An 18,029-nucleotide genomic window follows, 5' to 3' on the forward strand; every position below is an offset into this window, starting at 1 on the left:
ATAGGATTCTTTACTCTTTCACAGCAGAATAAGGCTTAGTTAACACTATCTGAAATAAACTGTTAAACTAAACTAAAGCAAAAAACATAAATCAGTCAGGTGGACCTGACATGACACGTGAAAAATAAGATTATAATGGATTACATGGCGCCTTTTTCGTAATTTAATACCTCTAGGGCATTTTACAATGTGACTCAAAAAATATTAATGTTATTCTAAATGAAAATTTTGATAAAACTTTTTCATAACATGCTTGTATTAATTTTAGTGTCTTACAGAACTGGGGGGTTTCAAGTTCTTCCCGAAACATCATTTCACTCTCACGGTTTCCCACTTACTTGGAGAGCATTCTATGTCATAGAGCTTGCGAACGAAAATGCGCGTCCACAGAATTTAGTGCGCTGGTTAGCAAATTGCTGTTAAAATTATTGCATTAGTACAAAAACGTTTATTGTATAAGTGCACTTCTTTAACCTGAACAATCTGCAGACATGCATGTCAAGCTCCGTGTTAATACTATTTTATAATCTGCGCATTCTTCATATCTGTAACTTTTTTTTATTAGAAAATATTGTCTGTTTTTAAAATTGTAATTTTTAACTTCATAACTATTCTTATTTGCTTTTTTGACCGTATATCGTAGATACTCCTACAATTACATATTTTGATTATATATATTTTAACTTTCTTTAAAATCTACCGAAAAAAATATTTTTAAATCCATAAAAAAACATATTTTAAATATTAATATTAAAATATCGATTCTGTCAGCAAGGTCTCTAACTTACCTCCTTCTCTTTTGCATATCAAATTGCTTTAATGTTTAACAGCTAGATATTGAAAGAAATTTATTATAATATAATTATGTTTCCAATAATCACGTGTTCATTGTACTATACAACATTTCTTAGGCATCCAGATGTTAACTAACTGAGATGGATATGTTCTCATCTTCACTATGGCAGCATCATCTGCGTGGTATGTGATGTTAATGACCTTATCTCCCTTAGTAGATTCACTTCTTTTTTTATTCTTAAAAGCGTTTATTTATATATATTTATACTGTTTGTGTAGGAAAAGATTTTTGGCGTCTAGATTGTTGTGCTATATTTAGTTATAAAAGTGCTAAACTTGCTTTGTTTCTTTGTTGTTCTCAATATGTGTTATTTTCTCAATGTTTATATTATTTATGTCCCGATTTTTTTTTTAATGCGCAAAATACACAATTTTATCATAGACAAAATTACATGTTTTTTATGTCCCGACTTGTAAGAAAATTCCGTGTTAAGTCAGGAATCTTCGATATATAAATCGAAAAAATTTATTTACTTATTAAAACAATATACAAGTAAGTAAAACAATATACAAAATATTATTAGAAGCATATAAATAATAAAAATGATTTTAGAAAAATATAAATATTAAAAGTTTATACATTTTGAAAAATGGAATGCAGAAAAGTTATATAATAATACTTTGATAACCGTTATATACATTTTAAAAACAATATTCAAAATAATCAAAACAATATACAGAATAATAATAGAAAAATATAAAAATATAATTGAGTTATACCTCCTGGGAATGTAATTCAACGTATTATACTTGTAAAATACTTTATGTTATCTGATAAATAAATAAATAAATAAAAATAATATTAAAGGTGCTATATTATTTAAAGTGTTATGCCTGAACGCAAGACCGACAACAGAGGGTGGTGTAAAAACGCGATAATAGAAAAACGCAAGAGCTATCGTTTTTTTTCCTCGCCAACAGCCTCCGAAATAACATGTGACAATGTATCTCTAATGCTCTTGATCGTAAAATTATTATAGTCATTTGAAAGTTTAGTTAGTTAAAGACAACAATGAAGAAATCGCGCATCGTTTAATACCACAAACATATCTTTAAATAATCTTTAGTTAAATTTATTGCAACAGAGAAGAAAAACATTTATGAGAAGGGAATATGGAAGTCTAGATATTTATTGGGCTTTTGATCTGTAATTGGCTGGTTGAAGTGGCCATTTTACACACTGTGTTACTATCTACATTTCTTTAACCTTCTATCTGTTGACTTTTGTAAAGTAAAAGAGCTGAAACCTTTATCACGGGGGTGAGATTCATCCGGCTCAACCACTTCACCTACTATATAACGCCTAAAAAAATGCTTAATACTGCTTATACCAGTTTTTTTAATCAATAATGTTTTAACCATGTTCAAATTTTTGTAGACAAACTGAATTTTCTCCCTAAGGAGTTATTTTGATTTAAATTTGTTGCAACACAGATGGTTATTCTAAATAACTCCCAAGGGAGGAAATCCAGCTTGTCTTCAAACATTTAGACATACTCAAACCATTGTTAATTAAATATATCTAACTTACATTTATTTATAGATCTACATAACAAACAAATAATTTATCTCTATAACTTATATAAATAGAGCATTTAATTATGCAGTCTCAATTATTGTCCCAATTTCAACATCTAATTTATCTACTACCTTGCCTTGAGTTATTTAGATTTAAATAACTCCCTAGGAAATCCAGTAAATCTAAAAACGTTTGGAAATACCCAAAACATTGTTGATTATTACTTACCTAATTAAAAAAAAAATAATTTAATAATGTTTAATCGGGAAAAATCCAATACATTCTTCTTGAAAAGCCAGTTGATGATATTCAGGAAATTGTAGATAAGCTGCATAAAAACTTTACTCGTTTGGGTCTTAACATTAAAACCAAAAAGAATCAATGTATGTGCAACTAATCCTGTCTCGACCGTTATCAGCCTCTCTATAATAATGGACAGAGGATCGAGAAAGTTGACAGCTGTAAATACTTGGGAGTTCTCATAACTGAGGATGAAAGCATGCACAAAGAGCTCGCAACCCGCCTAGGAAATGCTGGAGCAATGTTTTACATGATGCGAGTTGTTTGAAACTCAAGTCCATACTTGGTCAAAACAAAATGCGAATCTCGACACCTTACCAAAGTTCAGAACACCAAACTTCCAAATTTTGAGAGTTAGTGCTTGAGGAGAATATTAGGTATAATGTGGTTCGATTTTATAACTACATTGAATTTCGAGAACGAACGCAGCAGCCTCCTATAACGGTGGATCTGTCTTAGACACTTGCTGCGCATGCTTAAACTCAAGTTGCCTCTTCTTTAAACCTGCGGGCTCACGCCGCCATAAAAGGCCGTCAATGATGATCTTTCGACTTTATTTGGCGGAACTAAGGGGTTCTGGATTGACGTGATAGGGGGCAAGATTGCTGGCTGGCGATGGGGTCTCCTGGAGGCAACTGGTGACGTCCACATGCTCCACTTAGGGGCGGATATGGAAAAGAAGAAGAAGAAGAATCTAACACTGGTTCGCATCCTGACAACTCTATCGTTCTTTTACCGTATTCGTAAAATAAATTAGTATATTAAATGAATATTCAAACATTTCACATAATATCAGTTTTAATGACTGGAGTTAATTAAGTTGGGTACTGTGGGACCAACCACACGATTAGGTTTAATAAACAAAACGATACAATATAATGTAATGGTTATAATAAATGGAAATGCACTCGTTATGCAGCGGTGATTGCTGTGGTTAGTAAACGAACATATTCTCTGTACCTACTTCTAGTTAACACAACCCATGCACATGCACATGCACTCGTTATGGTGTGTTACTTCCCTTGTAACATATGAATACAATTCAGCATAATTCCCATGGGAAAACTTGCTTTGATCCAATTAAACTATTACTGCAAGTGTTAAATGGAAACTAATAAATTATTATTTATTTATTTATTTATTAATTTACACGCCCTACGGGCTTTTACATATTTTAGAAATTACATTCAAGTGCAGCAGTGAAACATGAGTATGTAAATTTAGTTAAAATTAAAGATAACATAAGTAAAGCTAAAAGATACAATAATAAGTAAAAATCAGGAAATGTACCAACATAGGTATATGGTACATAGAAAAATATTTAATAAATTTACATATGAAATTATACACGCATACATATACATACATATAAGTTTATACATTATTATAGAGATACATGAGAGAAAAAAAAGTAAATAAAGAACAATATTAAGAAATTTTATACAAATTAATTTATAACCTTTTGAATACTTAACCTATATTTATATAAAGACAGACAAAATATATCAACTTCACCATACTCGTTACCTAGCCGGTGTAGTCAAGGTATTGGTGAATTATAATAATAATTGTGACTGCCAGGAGATTCAAAAAATAACGTTAGCTGCCGAGTGTTTCGAACAGGTTCTTATGTTCATAGTATTATTATTTGCACTATTCATATTGATTTATTTATTTGTTTAGATTTTATTGTTGTGCACACAGTGCTTTGTTAGTATTCTACAATTAAAGTATTATATTTGCATTGACATTTAAAGTATCTTCGCAGGTAACCTACAATTGAACATGTTCAAAAGAAAAAAATGTATGCATTTTCTACTTTTTATACAGAAAACTTAATTTTATTTAGTAGATAAAATTGAAGATACGTGTTAAGTTCCCAATGTAATCGGGGCCCAGGAACTATGAAACATAGCCGTTAAGATTTTATAAGGAAATATTTTACGTTGACTTCCGTAATTGAACTTGGGATATTATGCATGCTTGTCAATTGTCCTAATTACTACATCACCAAGTGGATACATACAAATAATCTAAAAAATAAACAAATCAAAATTATGTGTGTAAATTAAAAATTATTTTTCTTTTTTACGGTAAATTTTGTCGTACTAGCAACGAAATCGACATTTTCAAACAATGCTACCATCATTTTATGTGAATAAATTATTTGAAAACAATAGCTCAAACACAAGAAACACAATTTGGCAATGTTTATAAGTAAGAATTAAACCTTATTATTATTTCGAATACGTATCTTTGAATTTGATTATATCGCAATAGTCTTTCACGGACCTAAGGTCGTTTATTGTATGACGGGAAATGTGTTATTCAAATTATTGCGTAATTTGCAGCGTTTTATAGTTTTTAATATATGTCTTAAGAAATACTCAAAGGAGATTCTAATTGTTCTAAAATAATATGCATGCAAAATAAGCTGTCATAAGCAAGGTTAATTTACGCGTATTTCATAAATTTTCTAGTATTAAACATTGGCTATGGATTTCGTATGCTAATAATTGACTTGAATACGTAAAGGATTTTTTACAAAAAAAACATATTTTTTACACAAAGACACCTTATAGTTTAATTTGATGCTGATTTTTTTAAAAATATTTATTAAAAAAATCTTGACAAAAGAACTTTAAAATTACAAAATGGTTAGTACCTACATAATTAATAATAACATTACTACCTCTATAATAGAGTGGAAACTCGTGTTCAGAGGGTGAGTTCGTTTTACATTTATTTTTATACAATATATTTACATATTTAATATGGATACATATGTATTTTATATTTTATTTTTACTATCTAAAACATATTCCTTAAAATAAGTTTTTGTTTAATAAAATATACACAATTTTTCACAGTATGAAGTTGAGGCTAGGGTGTCTCATGTGTTTTTTAAATATAGACTAAAATGTTTCAATATTTGGTATAGATTTTAAGATTTCTGGATTATTAATAAAGTTTTATTTACCAACATATGAATAATGATTTATAGGTGCAGTTGTTTTGCATATCTGTTAAGTTAAATTCTTTGTAAATCTAGAGTTTCGAGAATTTTTTAAATTAGTATTTTTTTATTTATTTGAAAATTGGTATAATACATGCTTTTTTAAAGACGTCATCAATTGGGGGTTTATCAAGTTCTTTAAAAATTTGAAGGGTAAGTTCTTATTTAAGCCGTATTCAGTTATTAAAATAGTAAGGGTGTTAAAATAAGTTGTGTTCGTTTTTTTCCAAATTAAGAGAACACAACAACAGCAAAATTTCAACAAATTAGTCAATAATGTAAAAAAAAAGTTAAATAATTGTTGCGCTTCCACTAGTGTCCTATGTAACACAAGGTGCAAATAAAAAAATTAAATAATGGAACCGATTGCAACTTTAGGCATAAAAATCGTTATGTCTTGCAAACTCTTCGTATATTGAGCCTATTCCTAGAACAAACTAATTTTGTCAATGTTTTTGTGCCATTTTGATTATTTAAATAAGCAAATTGAATAAATGATCAATGGCATGGAAAGTGTGAGTGCCAGTTCTAATAAAAAAATATTAATTTAAGTTATTTGTTGTCAATTTTTTGTAAATTCCATTGTAATGATATAATAACTTATATTCCTTTAGGTTGCGAACCCGTGGCTAGTGTCGCCGACTCCCAGATCAGGTTCCGAGGTTTGAGGTTCGCACCCCGCTCACAACTTGGTTCTCATTTTCTAACAGTGAGCTATTAACAACTCGTTGAACATGGCCCCCAAAATTGAAATGTTTGGATCAATCATAAAAATGCAAACATTTCATTTTCATTAAAAATTTATTTTTTTTGAAATACCAGTCTGAAGATGCCCATAAAAGGGAGCCCATTAAATTGGTTAAATATATAAGTGAAAGTCTACCAAGTATTCTTAATTTGTAACTTTTATTTATTATATCATCAATAAAAGTTGTGTAAAAATAGTTGAACAATTTGAATATGATAAAAATGTGTTGTTTAATATTACAATATTCGTATGACTCTGTTGTCTATTTTGGCAAAAACGTAATAGTAATTCATCATTATTTATTTTTTATCATCTTTTTTGTGCTACTGTCCTACGCAAAATGGGTATTAGTTTATTATGCCACTCATTTTCATGAAAACGTAGGCATTACTACACTTGATCTTTACGTATTTTGATGCAAATGACTCAGATTTTTAATTTTTTGTTACAAAAATACAGCCTAGATTTTTCATTAGAAATGCTCTTTACGTTTATTTGCATTTGAGAATTAAAAATCGCATTTTCCAACGTTGATCTTTGCCTTGGGTGCATAATCGAATAACTTAAGAAGATAAATTTACTTCGTAGACCTTCTCAGTGATTAAATTTCACGGACAATAACATCCGGTATCTGCGTTGTCTGAACGCAGTCAGGTTCTCCGCACTCTATATGCAAATCTTCTGAAAAGAGGTGATGGCAACAAAGAGCTTGGTTCATTTTTAACCTTCCGTTGATAAAATTAATGATTCCCCGAATAAATACCCCCCTTAGCATTACGGAGATGGATAAAAGAGACCTTCGACAGATCACAAACGAATGGTTAGGTCGAATTCATTAACAAAACAGCTAAATCATTGCTTTGCCTTGAAGCTTCTCTCGCTTGAGATCCGATCATAAAAGGATTTACAAATTGAACGAGAAAATTGTTTTAATTGCGGTGCGAATCAAACGCAATGGGCGATTAATTTTCATTTGTAGTAAAAACAATCAAAATTTCAGTTATAATATTTCCAAAATCAAAACGAATTTATTATTTCTTAAATGTTCGTGCCCTTTTTATATTTTTCTATGAGGCGCTTAATGGTGGATGCCGCAGAATCATTCGAAACGTCTTCAAAATTTGTAAACAATAAGTGGAATATTCGTCCAAAAAAATCTCATTAATTAAGAATAAGTTTCAGTTTTCAGTAGAACTTAAGCAATTTGCAAAAGTTTTTTTTTTTTTTTTATTTGTCTTAAAAACAACCTAATTTGTACATCGGTGGGCTCATTAATATTATTTTTTTAACCAACCAAGAAAATAAAAATCGTTATTGTTTTGGTAGCAATTCGTAAAAAATATAAACACTAAATAGAACTAGTAATATAACGTGTATACGTGGTAAATATAGTAAATGTATCCAATACTAGTTTTCAATAGGAAAAAGCATTTTTTTTTTAATCATATTTTTTTCTTTGCATTTTAAATATGTATACATTAGTAACAGATACAAAATACACCATTACATAAAAACAATTTTTATAAATCCCACAAATGCGAATGACACCAAACTACAGGAGAGAAAGAACAGGAAACAAAAGCTTAGCGAAATAATATATATGCATAAACATACTTATTGGGGTCAACTTTTGTGTCATATTGATGTACCATATATTATCATCATCGTTCCCTTTCCGCACATAATGGTGCATTTGGCACTGCATTGGTACACCAATCGCAGCGTATCTTGATCGTTTTTGTTACATGAAGGTAAGATGATCAGTCTTACGCTAAACCTTACCATAATGGCGGGAAAACGAATCTCCACGCGGGTGCGGGGTGAGAAATAGCGGGGGCAAAGCCCCAGGGCTTCTACGATATAGTGGACTGTATTTTTCAAATTTTAATATATATGGTGAATATCTTTGATATGCGGTATGCAATGTCAATCAGTCACAACTCCAACAAATGAAATGGATCAGGAATGGAAGCCACTAACCTGGTTCGTTCTTGATGGAATTACGGTCAAACTGGTCAATTGCGAGCGGCACCAACGCTAGAATAGGCCCCCGATCTGGAGCTGAACACTGGTGGTTGGTGAAAACAAATGGTGATGCGGCACACGTTTGGCGAAAAAATATACAACACGAGGTCTTACTGTGGCGGGTTATCAAGGTATGTTACATGTATTATTTTTTAATTATTTTTTATGTTTCTGATACTATATTTGTGATGATATACTCATGTGTCTGTGTCAACTTATTGCTAGTCCCATCTTAACACAGGATTTTTAGTACCATGGAGTTAGAACTTGTGTCTCAAATAATATACAATAAACTTATGAATGTAAATAAATAAATAAATGTAATTTAATTGCTTTTGCCTCAGAAGAGCCTTAACTCAAGCCATCTCTTCTTTACAATTGCCGGCTTTTGAGCTTCTGCGTTCCAGGAAGGCCGTCGATGAAAACTTTTTAAATGTTTTAGTCGAAACTTAATAAATCAGGATTCATTTTTTTTTTTTCTTTTACAATTTATGTTTTACTTTTTTTTCATTAAGGATAATGTTCTTCCACTCGGGTATCCCGTACCAAGGGAGACAATTTTGAAACATGCCTTATTAAACATAATTAAATCATAATCTCAAATATATATAAAACGTAATAAAAACATGTAAAAGATACAAACGAAAACATTATAAATTAGATACAAACGAAAACATTATAAACATCTTTCTACATATTTGGGCAAATTCGCTCATCAATACGTGCGCATCCTACCTCCATTACCTATTTCTTAATATAAATATTATAATGACAGTATTTACTTATTGTCATTATGGACAATGGAAGTAGGTTGTACACTTTAATGGAGAAGTAGACCAATCCTCTTCGACCGAAAGTTGTATTTATTTTCGATTGCTTTTGCCGTATCAGGGAAGAATGACTAATAACTTTAGTAATTGTGTTTGGTGTCATGTGAGATTTTAAATAATGTTTGTATGCAAACATAAGTAAAACGTTTGCATAAATTCGTTTTTTAGTCAAAACATTAAGTCTTTTGTATGTGTCGAGGGAGCTCATGGATGAAGACGAGCATGCTGGCTGGCAATAGAGTCTTCTGAAGGCATGAGATGAATATTCTCAACTTAGAAGCAAATGTGGAAAAGAAGAAAAGAAAAAACACGCATAATTATATGCATCTATTTACTATTAATAAAATTTCCAAATTAACAAACCAGCCGCGTAATATTCGAACGAGAATGGCCCATTTCACACGTACCGTCCAAATCCATAAGACTTGGTAAAATTGCGGTGGATTGACATTTCTGTCATCAAGCGGAGGCAACACGGTTGGCTGGACCATATACTACGAATGCCTTTATCACACTTGCTTACGTTACAAGGTATCTGGTTCGTGACGTCCTGGACGTCCGCTGCTGACTGTTTGTCAACAGTTCATGTCAGAACTACGGGACGACGCGAACCTGACTTAAGATGACGCACAGGAGCTGGCAGCCATTAGAAATGCATGGAGGCACTCTGTTGACACCATATGGTCCAACTAGGGTGCGGACACGGAATGATGATGACATTGATTATATTATTTTGTATTTAATTCAAATTAATTCAACGGCTTTTGGGTAAAAGTTATCCTGCAAAAGAAAACCAAATAAAGATTAGTCAGCGTCATTCCTGGCTAAAAAAATTAATTACAACAAATATTAATCCCTCCTTTGTTATTTAAACATGCCAGGTGGATTTTTATCAAGGTGTAAAATGGGCCTATCACGTGATATCGCAGTGAGCTGACGGTTCGCGGTCCAATCTCCGTGAATGTACTTTTGACAGTATAATTAAATAATTCCACATAATTGTTTATGTTGTTTTACAGTAGCAATAAATAAACATTTTTCTCCAAGATAATATGTAATGTAGCATTACTTTATTGTTTTGTCTGCTTTTGTTAGAGCTTTATAAAAGCATTAGTTCCACCGCATTGAAATTGAGGAAAACTGGGGACGGTAAATTTGCAGACACATTATTTTGTTCCGTTCTTTAATATCCTCTAGATTTTACTACAGTTTCTGGAGCAGCAATAGCAAACTGACGGCAAGCGAATCTCATAAATTGAATTTTTCATTATTATTGTTTTATCAATGAAAGGTTCAATTCAATTCAAAAGCCAAAAAAACCTTCCCATAAACTTGTATAAGAAAATAAATGGTAAAAATGCAGAAAATATTATTCCAAAATTTCGATTATATTATTATAATAATAGTATCTACTGTCCCATATTCAATATTTTTAGCCTCGTGGTGTAGTGGTCAGCGCATTTGCCTACCAAGCAAGAGGTCTCGGGTTCGATTCCCAACATGGTTGAAATGAAATATTTATTTAAAATGGTATTTTTACACTAGAATATTTCATAGTCCCTGGACTGGTACCTGAAGCATAAGACTGATTATCTTATCTTCACGAAAAAAAAATTATCAAGATACGCTACGATTGGTGTACCGGTGCAGTGCCCCATGCACCATTAGATGCAGAAAGCTAATGATGATGATCCATTCAAAGATTTGAAAATATTTAAAATGAGTGATGTTAATTTTGTATGTTTACTTTACGTCTGTTTGATTCTTTTGTCCGTAAGGATCAGATACGAACGTTCAGAAAGTAATTTTACTAGATTTTTTTTTTTTATTGAAAAAAAAAGTACAAGATATTGTTAAGACACTTGTTGATTATTTTTACACTTTTTCTTCATTCCGTTCAATGCATTTGTTGAGCCGTGGCACTAGCTTTTTTATTCCCCCACTTCAGAACCTGTTTCTGTACCTGCTCGACGGTTAAAAATTTAATTCTACCCATGTGTGTCTTCGAGGAGGTGAAAATATGATGGTCTGAAGGCGCCAAGTTAGGGGAATACGGGAGGAAGGTGGTTCAATACATCTTTTTTTCAATGCCTTTTCTGTCCTAGGCAAAATAAGTTAAGTAATATTCTGAATTACTTCGAAGTAATTAATTTCAAATTTTCACTGTATCTCAATCAAAGTTTGGGAATATTTCGAAACCTTCAAGTCGCTTCTCTCTATATGAATTTGTATTGTAGTTTTGACACCCGGCCGGCCCGAAATAAATCATACAATAATAAAAAAATGTTTGTCAGATAAATACTTTGAGCTGGACGTGCATCGGTTTGAATTGTATTTTTTTTATATTAAGAGGGATATGGGACTTTGTAAGTTCATAAAACACCTAGCATTGGTTGTGCATAAATCCAGTCAGGGCACATAGGAATAATGCAGTGAAAAAAATATGATATTGTTAATACATGCATCGGAAGAAAAAGATTACATACCTCTGCTTCTGGTAAACTACGACTCAATTGCTATTTCATTTTACTAATGCTTACTGCCTTAAATCTACCTACTGACGTGTAATTTATCCAACAATATTTCGGTAAGAAAATACTTCATATACATTTGTATGTATGTAGGTGTTAACAAAAAGCCGACTGTAACGAATAAATGAATTTCATTTAGTTTAATAAAGGGTTGAAAATATTTGAAGACAGGAAAGGAACACGGATATGGACTGATTTTTGACCTTTGATACTATTAGGATGTTCTTCAGTTTTGGTCACTGGATGACGTTGTTGAACACAAAATTTTGTTTGTTTTGTTCCCAGTCCAAATGTTCTTTTTTGTATTTTTTATATCTTAATGTAAGTCAATAAATTAGAACTAAATATAAAAAAAGCAAAATAACGTCATTTAATAGAACAAAACAACCGATTTCCTTCGAGTACCTATTACAAAACTCCAAAATTAATGTAGTTAAGAACATCAGAGATTTAGGGGTTGTTTTGGACGATAAACTGACATACAATGAGCATTTAGATAATACATTTTAAAAAATACTGAAATTACCCGGCTTCATTAACAGAATATCCACTGATTTTACTAATGTCCGTACAATCAAAACTCTTTATTGCTCAATTGTTTGCCCTCTTCTAGAATATGGTTCCGTGGTCGGGTGTCCATTCTATGTGAATCGCATAAATCACATTGAATCAGTCCAACATCGCTTGCTTCGAAAAGTAGCGTGGATGCTTGGTTTAGAGCGAGGTAATTATTCTTATGCTGATATAGAGTCAATGTTTAATATTTCTAGTCTACAAAAACTTAAAACTAATATTGATTCCATATATGTTCAGTAGACTCAATGGTATGATCGATGTTCCATCATTACTGGGACAAGTAAAATTCCATATTCTGACTCGTAGGTTGAGAAACAATGAAGTACTGTTGATCATCAGTACTGTGCATAAAACAAAATATGGCCTGAATTCTCCAAAGATCCGTCTTTTTGGTATTGTTAACTGATGACAAGATCTGGCCTTTTTTGGTTTAAGTTTACTGCGATTTTAACGAGCACTAAATAAATAATCCAGATCTTGTCTTGATGTCCCTTATGATTTTCAATGCTTCTTTTTTTTGTGTTTTTAAGTATTATTTTATTGTAATATTAAAACCCTATAAATTGTATAAATGGACAATGTCCGTTAATAAATATGGTATGTGGGTACCATTAGGGTGGGTCCAGGAAATGATAAGAAAGATAGGTAATCGGCCAAGAATAATATCGATATATTCTGTAATATACTTTACAGTAGGTATTTGAAGATATTGAAAATTTACAAGAATAATTTTTCTTACAAAAGTTAATTGATTGTCATATTAAAACAATAATATATAATATTACAAATTATTTAATAGCGAATTGTTCACTTTATTGGTCAATATTTGAAATTTTTGAGATATTTTTTTTTTCCTCTAAGAATTTCAATACGATTCCGAAATTAACAAATTTTTAATAAACAACTAGAAACATTTGTAATAGACGAGACTTAATTAGTCCGTAATACATGAAATTAACGCAAATAAATTCAATGCTAGGGGTTATTTTTATAATTTATTTTAGCAAACCAACAATATTTTCTTCGAAAATCTTGACATAGTTTCTTTAAAATTAGTATTACTCTTCAAAACATATATTATAATTGTTCAGTTTACATCACGATTAGTGAAATTTTCACGGAAAACTATAATTATGAAAGATACGGACGTACTATTTTTTAAAAACGGTATATTTTATGGTATGCTTTTATAATGCCTATTTACAAATTACTTTCGTATTTTATGTCGTTATTACAAATAGATATATATCCTGTACTTTGTCATATAACTGGATATTTTCCGCTTCAGTGTATAAAAATATATAATTAAACTGTATTTTTTCATTGCACAGTATTACAGTATTATAATAAACTACTACAATGTGAGTGTATACGAGATGTGAATTTAAATCCAAGTGTCACACATATTAAATTATACATACATGTTAATTATACAAATTATATACATGCAATCATTAAAAACAGTTAGTTATTGGAAAAAAAATTAATTAAACGTTTTGTTACGAAATTTCCTGAATAAATTTGTCATCCAACAAGAGAACATAACATGTTAGTAGGTGTATTCGCCACCACGCCGCCATACCGCCCCTTCCGACTTTACCACCATCACCAGTGCTAAATAGCCCATTCCATGTTAGGTAGTACTTACCTCTATCGCCGGTCATCCGACGGACCTAATTATCACGGGGGGATAAATAAAACAATGGACCGAGAGAATAAATCTACCAGGGCCATATAAACGCGAGGAGGTGGTGTGAGTGAACATTAGTTGGGCAGACACCGGTAGGCAGACCGTGCATCCGGCCAAGAATTCCGCTTGCTATTCGTGTTCTCCTGGTAGTTCGAATTTAATTCCGATAACATTTTTAGAAAATTAAAAAAACATTTCGTGGCAAAATGTGTTGTGGAAATTGTGGTCATCTTTAAAAGCCAGTGCAAAAATGGTGGAAAATAAAACGTGATCGGTGTTGTTTTTGGAATAGCTTAAAGGTATGTGTATATTCATGTTTCTTATCAAAATTATTAAAATAATTGTTTGATGATTTCGTGATTCATTATGATTATTGTTGCTTATCAATAATTTAAATAAAAACAATGGAAATTTTTTAATGATTTCGTGATAAATCTTGATTATTTATTTATTTTATTTTGTTGTATATTTGGAAGTTCAACAAGCAACAAATAAAATACATATAATTGGTAAATAAACACCATTCCTCATATATATAAAACTACAAAACTTTTCATAAATTAAAAGTTTTTTTTTCTTTTATACGCCTCCACTCGTTTGCGAGTGATTATGTAAAAGTGTGTTTAAAAAGAGAAACTTTGTTTTATTATCTCCCGCTTTTTAAATGACAAAAAATTTAGTTACACTGAAAACTATGTTTTTCATTTCGCAATGTAAGATAATAAATTAACATGTTTTCATAGAGGTTTTATAACAGTTGAAGAATACAGTTAACATGTTACAGGTACTGAGTATTTTTAATTTGTTTTAAACACATTTGGATCTGGGTTTCTAGTCACTTTTTTATTAAAGCATGAGATTCTAAATGAAAGTACCGAAAAAGATATGCGTTATTTTAAAACAAGATGTCAAAACACGAAGTACTTTTATTTATATAAAAGGCATAGATTTTACGAAGACATAATGTCTTTTTTGTGTTAAGTAATATTATACTTATATTCTTTTTTTTATTGATGTTTTTTGTCTTACGAACTATAATTAATAATAAAACGAAACGAACGAATAATTAATAATAAAAATAATGTGACCTCACTGGGGGGTTACCCGTGCCGAGGACACTTAACAATAAACTCTTTTTTTTTTTTTTTTTTGACATTTGAAAATAAACATAGAAGACTAAGTTCATAAACAGAAATAATTAACAAAATGTTCAGGCAGTTTTAAACAATACATATTTATATTTATAATTGATTTATGTGCATCTATATTTTTTATATTACCAATGAAACATCAAAAACCTAACATAAGCCATACACTTGTGTAGCAGTTGATTTAATGTTGGTTTGGGGCAATAAGACAATCCATTTTACTTCTACCTAGCTCCACTATCCATTTTTTATAGCCTTTTTGAACATTTCCTCGTTACTAATTGTTTTTATAGATAGTGGAAGTAGGTTATAGATTTTAATTAAATAATACTCAAAATCCCTTTGTCCGAAAGTGGTATTAGTTTGTATTTTTTTAAGTTGTATTTGTTTTGAGGATCTAGTGATTATAATTATTTGTATAGTAGGGGTTATATCTTTCATTTGAGTGAAAGTAATTTTTGAATCTGTAAGTGAGTATTATTTTAGCGTACAATTGTTTTGGTGTCATAAGTTGTGATTTGTGGAATATTTCTTTAGTAGATGTCTGTATATAAAAGCATACAGAGATAATATTTATAAAGTCACTTTGGTTTTTAAATCAGACATAAGCATGTTACTTTTGGCAATCTTTCATTCCGATTTTTATTCTTAAATTCGGTTTTGAGACAAACATTTTTATCTAAAAAATTCGATTCATTTCCTTTTACTTTCTTCATTATCTGCCGCTCCTGATTCTTAACTTCTCTTCCCCCAAATGATTGACGACTTTTTTTTCTTTTCTTAACTCATTAATCACTTTCTTAAAATTGCCAATCACTAGAATGCGTAGCACATTCATTATTGCTTTTATTAATGAATTAAATTTAAAAATATATAAAATTAAAAATATATATTTTTGTTACATAAAATTATTATTATTTCATTATTTAAATAATAAAGATTTATAAACTAGTGCATAGTAATGAAAATATTTTAAATATTCTTTTGTATAAAAATGTAATTTTAACGAAGGAATCGAATTATAAATAAAAGAAATAAAATAAAAATATCCCGTGTTATTAAAATTAGTAAAAAAAATTACAAAAATAATCCGTGGTAAATATCAACATCATTATTTCCAAAATGTGTATAAGACACTATAAACGTACACCAAATACAGTTTTATTTGATATTATTTATATTAAGGCAATTTTAACTGTTTTACCTTTATATGAAAGCAACTATGAAAGAATAAAGTTTCCAATTATTTTTTATTGTTTTCCTCTGTGAAAATGTAAAGGTACATTACATTTTTTAAAATTAAAATATTTAATATATTATTAACAAAATTATTTTCGAAACCGAAATGTAATCATGCGTCAAAAAAGTCAATCAGAAACATAAAAATATTCGTGTCCAAAGTGATATTGTTTACGACGAAGTTAAATATCAAGCTTCGTGTTAAACTTTCTGGAATTAAACTTGACCTTCATACAAGCCAAACGCAGTTACTACTAAAATACGAGGCAGGCAACAAACTAGTTTGTTTTATTTTTCAAAGTAAAAATGACAAAAATGCAAATTCAAAATCACTATATTAAATTAAATCTAAATTGTAGTAAACATGAACACACTACTATAATTTCAGAATTATGTCATAGACAACATTCTAAAACGAGACAGTCGAGACTTATAAACCGGGGACTAAAATAATTCAATAAACTACCAGACAAAACTAAACAAAAGACTCAGACAACCTTAACAAAAGATCTTAAAAATACAATCAATAACAATAAAAAAATGAATGTTATCCATAAGGGTTTATAAATAAATATTTTTCAAATAAAAATAAACTTAAAATAAACAAAATATATCAGTTATAATAACAACGAAAAATCTTCCAAAACTATTGCCAGGTCAAAGGTATCATCATCATTTCCCTATCTCCACTCAGTGGTGCATAGAGCACTGCATCGGTACTACAGTTGAAGCGGATCTTAAAAGGATATGGGGTGCCGGTGAAATTCAATGAATAGGTATTTGAACACGTCGGACTAACTAAAACCGACAAAATCGAGATTTTGTTGTCTCGCTTTTCGCACCCCAAAACTCAACCAACATTGTTTTTTTTTTTAAGAGAAAATATCAGAATAAAATTTTCTGCGTCGATATTTTTTCTGTTTTTCAAAATTATTTATCGTTTTAGTATACCGTATGTCCCAATACCAAAAATGTAAGGTGATCGATCTTAGATTTCAGGTGCCATGAACAATTGAATATCGCAATGTAGAATCATCATTCAAATACCTTAGAGTATATATAACAGACAATCTCAGCTTTCAAAAATAACTTGGATTGCGGCTAGGAGTAGCAGGTGCCACATTCAGCAGTATGAAGGCTTCTGGAGATCTGTTATTTGCTCAGTGAAAAGCAAATGTTGCCTATATAACGCATGCATTACAACTGTTCTCCTCTACAGGTGCGAATCGTGGCATCTCACTAGGGCCCAAAGCCAAATACTGAATTTTGAGAAGAGGTGTCTCTGATGAACTTTGGGTGTTCAGGGGTTTGACTTTACAAGAAATAAAGTAATAAGAGAACGGACGCAGCAAACTCCGGTGACAATTGTCATCTAGAATTTCCAACTCAACAAACCAGCCGCGTGATATCCGAACGAGAATTATCCATTTTACACGTACCGACCAAATCCGTAAGACATGGTGAAATTGCGGTGGATTGATATTTCTGTCATCAAGCTGAAGCGATGCGGTTGGCTGGGCTATATACTGTGAATGCCTCCTGGAAGTCTCAA

At 30.7% G+C, this 18,029-nt stretch overlaps 1 protein-coding gene across 4 annotated transcripts in view; it reads left to right on the plus strand.

Moving 5' to 3' along the window:
* The first annotated feature begins 14,121 nt into the window (after positions 1 to 14,121).
* Positions 14,122 to 18,029, plus strand: part of LOC148280773 (uncharacterized) — a 32,286-nt gene continuing 28,378 nt past the window's right edge. For 2 of the 4 annotated variants that reach the window (XM_088227834.1, XM_088227835.1), the window contains exon 1: positions 14,122 to 14,389. The gene's annotated coding sequence lies outside the window, so the exon portion shown is untranslated. The remainder of the gene's footprint in view (positions 14,390 to 18,029) is intronic. The other 2 variants (XM_088227836.1, XM_088227837.1) reach the window with 2 other exon arrangements.

Source organism: Micrasema longulum, unplaced genomic scaffold (genome assembly GCF_059751315.1).
Source record: "Micrasema longulum isolate JH-2025_06_02 unplaced genomic scaffold, ASM5975131v1 h1tg000541l, whole genome shotgun sequence".
In the NCBI taxonomy this organism is placed as follows: Eukaryota; Metazoa; Arthropoda; class Insecta; order Trichoptera; family Brachycentridae; genus Micrasema; species Micrasema longulum.